This window comes from Zootoca vivipara, chromosome 16 (genome assembly GCF_963506605.1).
Source record: "Zootoca vivipara chromosome 16, rZooViv1.1, whole genome shotgun sequence".
In the NCBI taxonomy this organism is placed as follows: domain Eukaryota; kingdom Metazoa; phylum Chordata; class Lepidosauria; order Squamata; family Lacertidae; genus Zootoca; species Zootoca vivipara.
Window position 1 is genome coordinate 9,541,727 of NC_083291.1, and position 12,031 is coordinate 9,553,757.

Sequence of the window (12,031 nt, forward strand, 5' to 3'; positions counted from 1 at the left end):
TAACTCCTTTCAAAAGGTAAAATAGTGATAGGTTTTAAACAACAACAGAAGCAAAAGAGGCAGATATAATCATAGCTGCCAAGTATCCCGTATCCGCCGGGAAACCCCTTTTTTCTTACTGTTTCCCGGCGGTCTCCCGTTTGGTGATAAATCCCGGCATTCTCCCTTAAATTCGCTTCTTCCCAGCGACCATTTTTCTGGTGCCGCTTTGCCCTTCTATGGGCACCAGAAAATGGCGCCGGCGGCGCCAGAAGTCGCTTTTGCGCATGACCGGAAGTTGCGTGACGCGACTTCCGGTGGTGCTTCGCTCTTCTATGGGCATCAGAAAATGGCGGCGCCGGCTCTGGAAGTCGCTTTTACGTGTTTCCGGTCATGCGCGGAAGCGACCTCCGGCACTGGCGCCGCCATTTTCTGATGCCCATAGAAGGGCGAAGCGCCACCGGAAGTTGCGTCATGCAACTTCCGGTCATGCGCGCACTGCCGATCCCGGATCTTTACGACCCGGACTTGGCAGCTATGGATATAATTGGCCCTCAAACCAAAGGGATGGCAGGTGTAATATTGACTGTTGAAAGCTTTATAAAAAAACTAGTGTATTTCAGCCCGTTCAATAACGGGCGCTAGAACATCTTGGGGTTCGGAGAAGCGCTTGCGCTGCGTTCTCCTCCTCCGTTCCTCTCCCCCAGCCGCCGACAGGAAGGAGACATCCCGGGGTTCGGAGAAGCGCTTGCGCAGCGCTTCTCCGAACCCTGGGACCTGTCCTTGCTGTCGGCGGCAGGGGGACAGGAATGGAGGAGAAGAAAGTGCTGCTTGCCCTGGTGCATCCGCCCTCCTCCTCCTCTCCAGCGCTCTGCTCTCCCCGGCAAAGGCAGCAGATACACCAGCAGGCGGCTGGCTGGGAAGCGCGCAGTGTGCAGGAGGCAAGTCCTCCAGATTGACAGAGGCGCTGCTGCTGCCGCCGCCACCACCACCTTCGCCGCTGCACAGCCCAGCCTTGCCTGGCTCCAGGGAGGTGGTGGTGGCGACGCCCCCGTGACCGAGTGCAGAGAGGGAGGAAAGGCCGCGGCCCCGCCGCTCCTCTCACGGGCCAGGGAGGGTTGTGAAGAGGAGGCGGAGAAGGAGGAGGCGGACCAAGATGGTGGCATCGGGCTCTGGGGCTGCGGCCGTGGCTGTGGGAGCCAGACCGGGCTCCTCAAAGGCGCCCTTCCTCCCCCCATTCACCTCCGCTGGCCTCCACCCTCGCTTCCCCGATGTGCCCTGCAGTGAGGTGGTATCTGGCTGGGAGCGGCGGTTGGAGGAGGCAGAGGGGGGGAAAGGGAGAGTGCTCGTGCAGTCTCTTCGTCCAGTCCCTGTGTCCCTGGGGCACATGCGCATTAGCGCGAAAAACGGGATTCTGGACGCAGAGACACTTGCACTTTATTATATAGGATATGTTACTGGAGACTAAAGAGTGGACCACAAAACTTTAGTTAACATTATGCAGCACTTAGTATAAAAAAACAGAAAACCTTAATAAAAACTTTTTTTAAAAAAACATCTCAAAATGTTTGCTTTCCAAGGTGTTCCCCAAATGTAGCTTCCTACACACACTGAGTTCCTGATCTCTTTCTATCCCCCCCTCTCTCATAGAAGGTACTACAATTTGCAGCTCATGCTTTATTCACTCTGCCTCTTAATGATAGTTACAAGCATCTCCTTGCACAAAATCTTCTCTGAAGCTTCGCTGGCACTTCATTGCTGCAAGTGTCATTTATCGTGTCTTGAAGCAACCCCTTTTCAGACATTAATGCTACGTTAAATGAGGTTGGAAGGAGCAGTATGACTCCGACAGGTTTCCCTACTGACCTCAGCACGTTAAGAATGTAGAAAGAGTCTTGCAAGATCAGACCAAAGGCCTATCTAGTCTAAGGACAGGGAAGTTTTTCTCAACTGGCAGGGGCTAGATTGTTATCTCCCACATCCTTTACAGGTAAGGTTTGACGGGTGGGTGTAATTACCCATCATCTGAGCAACCAATCATCACACTGGGGATAGTTTTTACAGTATTTGAAATGACTGACTGTTGCAGTTTGATACACAGAGTATGAACTGCCCCTAGACAGTCTGTTTAATTACTGTTACAAGGAAAGGAAAGCTGAAGGTGGATGATCCCCAGGACCTAGGTGTATTGCATAACAAAATGTGCAGGCAGTAAGCTTGCTGCGTTAGCCTGAGTCATACCAACTAAGTGTCATGCCAGAGGGCATAAGGGAAAGTTGCAAAGATGTCTCCACCCACAAATCTTATTTTAGCAAAGTGCTCTTTCCCCACTGAATAGGTATTTCTTGGGAAATGCAGAAAGGGCACTTTGTTTAATTAAGGCAGGATATGTTTGCCTTCCAACTCCCATACATTCACAAGGGATGATTAATGGCTGAATTATAGGTATTGCTTGCATTAGATACAAAGCTGCGTTCAATGGGATCAATTTCAACCTTGTGGTTGATGCTTGCTTGGATCAGCGCTGGCCTGCACCATAGGGGCTTTCCCCAGATTCATGACAACGACACTCTCGTTGCTCAGAGCAAAGCCAAATTATTCACATGGTCCTGTGGCATACACAGAGTTTCACCTGAACCAAGCTTAGCAGTAATTTCACCTCTCCTGTGCCTTTAAGGAATTTGTTTTCTGCCAAGAGCCTTCTGTCTCCAATGGAAGGAAGAAACAAAACGCACAATCCAATATGTGTCCTAAAGGCAGGACACAGGAAGCAAATCCTCTCATCTTTCTGTCCATTTGATTGGATGCTGACTTCCCTGACCATCCACACCCCCTTATCCTGGAACCCAGCCAAAAAAGAGAAAGTTCTTGTATCTGGCATTGTGTTCCTTTGTCTGACAATCACTGAACCCCAATGCTAATTAAACCTGTGTACGCACGGCGACTGGAGTTTGTTCCCTTCCACTTTAAAATACCCAGGGTGTGATTCACCTAACGAGTACGATTAGTGCAACACTTGTGCAACATTTGTCCCCTCTTATCTCCCTGTGCCCCCCCCCAATATTGGCTCGGTGTGTGTGTGTCAGTGGGATCATTCCATCAGGCAAGCTGCAATTCTTATGATGACGGGACACCCCCCCAGAGTGTGACGTTGAATACCACCTCATACATTTGAATTCCCACATGTTCAGACTATGGCACGTGGCAGTAGTGGTTCTACTGGGTAAATTGCATAAAAGCATCTCAGCAGCCCTACCTCATGAGGGAGGCAGAAGTTAAATAGCCTATTCATTGCAAAAGGACACTGTTTCTTCCCGGAAAATAGAAATCAGGCAAATGGGTGCGGGAAAACAGCCGTTTTGTCATACTGCTAACTCATAGAAATGTGACACTGAGTGGACATGGATTGACAATTACCTTCTATGACATGTACACTGGTCAAGGAAGCTAGCTTCACCCTGAACTGCAATGCTGTCTAAAGAATATGTAAAACAAATACCTTCCATTTGAAAATTTAATAAAGATATATTATCATTGCTTATTTTTCAATTATGTGCTGCTTGCAACACACATTAGCTTCAAAATCCACACTCTAAGTAATAATACATTAGAATGGATTCCAAATACAAATCCAGCTATTTCCTAATAAAACACTTAACAGAATTAAACTGTCCCTTGACAATGTGTTTTCCAATAAAACACAACTAAAAAGAGAGAAATAAAAGCAGAAATCTATTATATCGGTGTTACATCCTGAAACCATTTTTAAAGCCTTATTTATTTTCTAAGGAAAAATACCCATGCTTAGATAATAGGAAACACAGTAAAATCGCAAATAGAAAAAGTGTGTGTGTGTGTGATATTTTGCAGACATACACAGTATTGCCAAACTGTTTCCAACTAAATTTAAAAGAAGACCATTCAGATCTAAGCAACAGGGCAGTAACATAACAAAGACAATGTCAAATATACTCCTTTCCTTGACTTAAATTTGACTGTTTGCAGTAGAAGATAAACACTCAGCTGGCAAAAACTCCAAATATGCATGACAGGTTTAATTGTGTATGATTAATATAGCAATCTCAAAGCCACCAGTTTCTCCTTCTCACTTCCAGTCCACATCTCACATCATAGAATATGTGAGCAGAAATGAAAGCCAGCAGAACAGAGTGACACATTTGGACATTCAAACATGCTGGCTGCATTTTACATGGTAACACTTTGCACAGAGAGATTACTTGTTGATTTTTTTGTTTATACAGCAGCTGAAAGAAAGCTTAACTTCCAACAGAAGTTAAAAGTTTTATCAATTATTTATATACCCTCAATAATATATGCTGGCGGTGTAATAGTGAAATTGGAACCTTAATACACGTTTGGTGGCATTGCAAAGCAATTAAAAAATTCCGGGAAGAAATATATAGAGAATTGAAAAAGATAGTTAAATATTCTTTTAAGAAAGAACTGGAATTATTTTTTATTAGGAATACTAAGTGATGAAATTAAAGAAAGAGATAGATGTATATTAATGTACACAACCACGACCGCCAGACTCCTAATCGCAAAAAAATGGAAGAGTGCTAGAGTACCGAGTAAGGAAGAATGACAAATAAAATTGGTGCTGTATCAAAATTTGGCAAAAAAAAAAAAACACACACACACAGGAAAGCTAAAGGGGTATCTGATCAGAAAAAAAATAGATAAAGATTGGAAAATGTTTAAGGAGTATCCAAGTCTTACTGTGGAGAAAATCAACCTAATAGCAGACGTGTAAAGGGCTCAAAAAAGTGATTATAAAGAAATGAAAAATAGAAAGAAGTATACATGAAAATATAAAGCACAATGTAGAAAAGGCAGGAAGTCTACACGGGTGGGGGGGGGTTGGGGTGTAGGGTGTATGTTTGATGTATTGATTTTTGATTTATGAAAATAATAAAGAATTTTAAAAGTTTTATTTATTATTTTAGACAACAGTAGATAGATCTTGCAGGCATTAGAGCTCCGTGTATAAATGGAACTCTTGCACAGAGAAGCACCTGGGACTCAGCTACACAGCTGCAAACAGAACGTTTTAAATGTGTTGTAAAGTGCAATATACAGATGTGATGCTAGATGGCGAGAGTGAGCTATGCAAAATTCAATGTCTTTTTCAAAACATTTTAAGAAAGAGCATTTTCACAGTGTTCTTCATATGTGTGTAAATTTCACCCCACATTAAGTTATTTGATGGAGGGGGAGAGAGAAAAAGTTTTGACTGACCATTCTGTGCTCATATCATGAAAATATGAGAAATACTCTAGTGATCTATACCACGCAGGACCGAGTTCTATATAATTTCTTATACAGAAATGCAAGCAGCATGTTTGAAAGGCTTTAAACAATGCTTCCTGACAGAACATAGACGACAAATGAGACACAGCCATTCAACAAAGCAGTTCACTTTCAATATAGTTATAACTTAAAAGCTTATTAAAAACTTACCAAAATTAAAGCAGTAAAAGCACAATCCAGTTTCCTGAAAACCTGAAAGAGTAAAGAATAGATATATTAAAAATATACTTTAAAAGTATGTGTAGCTACAGATTATACAGTATATCTAAGAAATAGATAAAAAATATATGTATTACAGATAAACAACCACATAATATCCTTTACCTTAAATAATGCAATAGCAGCTTCCCTGGTACCAGGGAACATGGGAAACCTAAAGCCTCCAGGACACTTATTTCCTAATGTGAACTCAAACTCAATGTAGAATGGCTTGTAAGCTGTCTTTTGCTCACAGAAATCTACTGTTGAGCTGTTCTTAGGTGCCAGAGAGTTACATGGGTCTCGTATGAAAGGATCCAGAGAAGCATTGGCAGAGGAAGAGGAGTGTGGGGGGAACGCACCGGCCCCAGCAGTGTGATCCCGTTGGGGTGCCATCGCGGCTGCCCTCCCACCCACACTGGGCGCCACATCCCCGCAGACAGCACGCCCTGCCCCCAGGACGCGCACCACACCCCTGCGGGTGGCACGCCCCACCCCTCCTACTCTCCGCCCCCCTGGTACCGGAGCATGAAGCTCCGCCACTGCAGAGGCTTGTTCCACATGCCTCTGCCCCTTTATTTATTTACCAGAAATCCAAGATTTACCCTACACCTAAGTAAGTCCATTGGAAGAGGAGATGGTGACAAAGCAGGGAGAGAGTGGCTGGCCGGCTAGCAGTGGTGGTGGAGATGGGCCCCAATTTAAGAATTCTGTGTTTAGAGAGAAAATGCATGTTTTACAATGCATATCTCAACTTCACCTATCTATCATGTGCATTTAAATGCGATATTTTTGTTTTGTTTTTATAAATTGCAGATCAGTTTTGGAAATTGGATTCATTGATCCCCAATCTATCCTCTTTTATTTATTGTACTCCTACTAGTAGTAGTTGCTGCTGTTGTTTAACTTGCCTTTCTTTCAAGAAAATCCAGGCTGGGTAGACTTCAGACTTGTTGGTTCTACTTTTATTTATTTACCAGAAATCCAAGATTTACCACCAGATTCTCCCCCCCCCCTCTCTCTCTCTCTCTCTCACACACACACACACACACACACAGTTAGATGTAAAGAAGGGTGCCTTTGAGCACATTGTGAGCCTAGGGATTAGTGTTTGATACCAGAAATGGATGGAGCTCTTGAGTTCTTTCAGTGTGGGGAAGGTTAAGCTAAGAATTAGAGGTCAGTCCGAGGCCATCCAGTAAACTTGGTATAGATTTAATCCAGATCTTCCTGGTCTTTCCCCATAACTCCTTTTGAAGGAATGGTGGGATATACACGTAAGAAATAAATATTCTAGCCCCTACCTCACACTGCCTCAAGCCTTGACATTTAAATATATTTCAGTTTTTGCATAACGTATATACCACATTTTGAATTTACCACCATAATTTTGAATTATGGTGCTGGAGGAGACTCTTGAGAGTCCCATGGACTGCTAGAAGATCAAACCTATCCATTCTTAAGGAAATCAGCCATGAGTGCTCCCTGGAAGGACAGATCGTGAAGCTGAGGCTCCAATACTTTGGCCACCTCATGAGAAGAGAAGAATCCTTGGAAAAGACCCTGATGTTGGGAAAGATGGAGGGCACTAGGAGAAGGGGACGACAGAGGACGAGATGGTTGGACAGTGTTCTCGAAGCTACGAACATGAGTTTGACCAAACTGCGGGAGGCAGTGCAAGACAGGAGTGCCTGGCGTGCTATGGTCCATGGGGTCACGAAGAGTCGGACACGACTAAATGACTAAACAACAACAACAACAACATATACCACAAACATTTTAAAAATGATATATAATATGGAATTTGCTCAAAAAGCAAAGTTGAGAGCAATGAAACTGGATGTTCTCATAGAGCTTGTTAAAATGGTCAATAAACCTGTATCTATGTTCCAAAAATATAGGAGCCAAGGCTTTCATTACAAGTATTTTTCTATTATATTACCAAGGTAATCATGCTTAATATCCTAGACAAACTACTACCTACCTATGCTGCTATTTGATTCAGGCACCATAAAATCAAATAGTTTCTCTTTCCAGTATATTATTGCTTAAAAGCGTTTACTTCAACGTAGAGATATGATTAAACCAGCAGCATTTCAGTGGGATTGTGGGTGAAAGATCTATTACTCAGCAAAGAAAACTACTTGCCATTTTCACAATTTAGTTCCGTTGGGAAGAATGGCAACACCAGTCCATGGTGAAAATAAAGCTTTCAGTTGTCGGTAATGAAGAAGAAACATATTAAGACACTAGATAATATATTTTGTGAATATTGAGCCGTTCCAGCCTGGGGTAAACACATGCCTCATGTTCTGCCTCCACGTCAATACCAAGATCTAACTCATTGATGTATGGGAAGAGGGTGAACATAGGACAAGTTAGAAATGCAAAATTAGTGGAAATGGGTTAAACAAAACCTGTGGCCAGCCTTTTATTTTTTGCATACCAATGTTGCTGTAGGTGCAGGATTCTGACACTCTCTGTGTTCACAGAAGGCCCACGTGACCCCCTGTTCTGCAAGAGCTCTGCATGCAAACCAGAGAGCAATTGAATTTTTAAAAATTGGAGCCATTATCGCAGCAATCTGAATTGTGATGGAGAGGGTAGCTTTCGAACCCATTCAGTTCTGAACTTCAATGGCATTGCTGGGGAAGTATTGGGATTGCCAGCATTTCCCCAACTGAACCAATCATTGTGAAATGAGGGACGCTATACTCCAATTATGCCACAGCCCTCAAACTTTTAAATATCAATGTAAGGCTTTCGTTTCCATGGAAGTAGTTATCTGGCAGGACATGGAAGGAGGATGTTGTGCACTATATTTCATAGGTCTGCTCCCTTCCGATTAATTTAGAATGTGACACAGAGTAGTCAAGATGTTCTGACCCCAAATAAATCATTTTTTTAAACTTCCACAACTCTGTTCCCTTTACCTTACTTGAATGATGAGGTAGAGATGCATATCAGTACCTAAGACCAGAGGTTTAACCATAGTGCTTCTCCCCAGGTTTGGATCATTCAAGGTATGTAAGGGAAGGAAAACGAGCACCAAAGATTTTCGTGAGGTGCACAATTGATGTTGGGCTGAATTTTGGGCCTGGGTTGTGTTGCTGAATGTCTGGGGGCATTACAATCTGATCCCTCCAATCATTTCCAGTATGAATCATAGTGTGTGGTGGAGGGTGTGCAAATCACTACAGGAAGGACCAAGGCAGGGCTTTTTTCAGCCAGAACTGAGTTCCGGCACCTCTTTGGTGTGTCCTGGCACATTGGCATGGTGGCTTGGGGCCTCACGCCAGAGGCTGTGGGTGGCACGGCGATTGGAGCAGCACAGTGGCGTTCTGTCGAGTGGGCGAGGAAGAGTTGCGGCATCTCTTTTTGTAGGAAAAAAAGCCCTGAACTAGGGTTTATTTTTGTCTTACAGTTCTTCACTCTAGGCTTACCGGTTAACTTATATATTATATGAGATACTCACTATTAATAGAGTTAGATTTAGCTATCTGTTTGGTATAGATTAGAATTTGCTTAGAATATTTCTAAGGTAGGGATGAACAAACCTATTGATTTCAGTTTCCTTCAGTTTCTCACCCATCCAATCTTAAATTTAGTTCTGCACATTTCTACACTGGTTCGTGATTTTTTTTTTATTAAAAAAAGTGCTCATGAAAACTTGCCAGCATTTTACTGACTACTTCCCCCTAATATTTGCATTTTTGCTTGTAACTTTTCCTAACAATGCATATGTTATTCTAAATAACATACACATTTTTAATGCACACTTTCCCCTAATGTGCACATTTTCATTTACTTTACTTGGGTATAGGTCTGCATCACAAAATCTGAAGAAGTGTGAATTTCAGAAAATAGAAGTGTTGGAAAGTTTTAATATGTGTGAATTGGGTGGTTTCACATTTCAATCTGAACCAATTCAAACTTATCCCCCTGTTCTATTTTAAGGTAATTAGAACAACCATAGAATAAAATAATCAATGTGATCTGCATGAGGAAAGAAATCGCCCAATGTTTCATTTTCACTCTTTTTGGAAATTTAAAATTGTACAAAAGTAATCCCTTCATTCTGAAATTAAAGGAATGCATGGACATTCAGGGACTCTTACTTCCAAAGTCACTGCAACAGTGCAGCGAACAACAGATTCTGATTTGAATCAGTGTAGATAAATGCCATTGTTTTCCATTTTCCATCTTCAAAATTGCTACAGAGTCAGAATCCTGGATGTAGTTATAAATGTTATATATGTGGGCAGAACTGGGCAGGACTGCGGCAAAAATGTTTCTCTAAGCTCAACTGAAGGAACAAAATCTCATCAAAGTGTCTAAAATATACACTCACTCTTTCCATTTGAATTGCCTTTCGTAATACAGGGAGCACAAAATGCAATGCCAAATGCATTAGGTTTATTTTCTTTATGAGACTATAAAACAGCATCACATCTTCAGTCATAAGAAAAAAGGTGGGCAATAAAATGCATCCTTAGGTGTATTTTTTTTTCTAAAATCAAGGAAAACGCATACAGCCAATGCTATTACTGTAGTTATAATTCCATTTAGAAAGTGAATTTAAATGGCAACACAGTTAATAGTGTTATTTAAAAACTTTAAGAGAAATTTCGAGCAGTGGCATGGCGTGGGTTGCCAGTGCCCAGTGCTGCACAGGAGGGAGGGACGTAATTTGGGTGGGAGGGAGGGACGTAATTTGCATGCACATTCAACTGCCTAATGGTGTCAGCATTACCCAGGAGATGGCAGCCACAGAGCTAAAAGGGCCTTTGTATGGAGAAGCTGTTTTCAATGGAGCCCACCGATGGAAGTGTGCAGCGGTATTGAGGCAGCAACTGGTGTTGAAATTTTAATGCCCCTAACAATTTTGTCCCCAGAGCAACCGCCCCTGTGTCTGTCCCATGCTACGCCACTGATCTGAGCAACTCTGCTCAGAAATACTCTGCTAGATGTTGTTGTTGTTGTTGTTTAGTCGTTTAGTCGTGTCCGACTCTTCGTGACCCCATGGACCATAGCACGCCAGGCACTCCTGTCTTGCACTGCCTCCCGCAATTTGGTCAAACTCATGTTCGTAGCTTCGAGAACACTGTCCAACCATCTTGTCCTCTGTCGTCCCCTTCTCCTAGTGCCCTCAATCTTTCCCAACATCAGGGTCTTTTCCAAGGATTCTTCTCTTCTCATGAGGTGGCCAAAGTATTGGAGCCTCAGCTTCACGATCTGTCCTTCCAGGGAGCACTCATGGCTGATTTCCTTAAGAATGGATAGGTTTGATCTTCTTGCAGTCCATGGGACTCTCAAGAGTCTCCTCCAGCACCATAATTCAAAAGCATCAATTCTTCGGCGATCAGCCTTCTTTATGGTCCAGCTCTCACTTCCATACATCACTACTGGGAAAACCATAGCTTTAACTATACGGACCTTTGTCGGCAAGGTGATGTCTCTGCTTTTTAAGATGCTGTCTAGGTTTGTCATTGCTTTTCTCCCAAGAAGCAGGCGTCTTTTAATTTCGTGACTGCTGTCACCATCTGCAGTGATCAAGGAGCCCAAGAAAGTAAAATCTCTCACTGCCTCCATTTCTTCCCCTTCTATTTGCCAGGAGGTGATGGGACCAGTGGCCATGATCTTGGTTTTTTTGATGTTGAGCTTCAGACCATATTTTGCGCTCTCCTCTTTCACCCTCATTAAAAGGTTCTTTAATTCCTCCTCGCTTTCTGCCATCAAGGTTGTGTCATCTGCATATCTGAGGTTGTTGATATTTCTTCCGGCAATCTTAATTCCGGTTTGGGATTCATCTAGTCCAGCCTTTCGCATGATGAATTCTGCATATAAGTTAAATAAGCAGGGAGACAATATACAACCTTGTCGTACTCCTTTCCCAATTTTGAACCAATCAGTTATTCCATATCCAGTTCTAACTGTAGCTTCTTGTCCCACATAGAGATTTCTCAGGAGACAGATGAGGTGATCAGGCACTCCCATTTCTTTAAGAACTTGCCATAGTTTGCTGTGGTCGACACAGTCAAAGGCTTTTGCATAGTCAATGAAGCAGAAGTAGACGTTTTTCTGGAACTCTCTAGCTTTCTCCATAATCCAGCGCATGTTTGCTATTTGGTCTCTGGTTCCTCTGCCCTTTCGAAATCCAGCTTGCACTTCTGGGAGTTCTCGGTCCACATACTGCCTAAGCCTGCCTTGTAGAATTTTAAGCATAACCTTGCTAGCGTGTGAAATGAGCGCAATTGTGCGGTAGTTGGAGCATTCTTTGGCACTGCCCTTCTTTGGAATTGGGATATAGACTGATCTTCTCCAATCCTCTGGCCATTGCTGAGTTTTCCAAACTTGCTGGCATATTGGGTGTAGCACCTTAACAGCATCATCTTTTAAAATTTTAAATAGTTCAGCTGGAATATCATCACTTCCACTGGCCTTGTTATTAGCAGTGCTTTCTAAGGCCCATTTGACTTCACTCTCCAAGATGTCTGGCTCAAGGTCAGCAACCACACTACCT

General features: G+C 42.9%; 1 long non-coding RNA gene across 1 annotated transcript in view; it reads right to left on the reverse strand.

Moving 5' to 3' along the window:
- The window catches only part of LOC132591235 (uncharacterized), a 306,011-nt gene that overhangs the window by 141,666 nt on the left and 152,314 nt on the right, over window positions 1-12,031 (reverse strand). The window contains exon 2 of the long non-coding RNA XR_009556849.1: window positions 5,461-5,502. This is a non-coding gene — a long non-coding RNA (uncharacterized LOC132591235). The remainder of the gene's footprint in view (window positions 1-5,460; window positions 5,503-12,031) is intronic.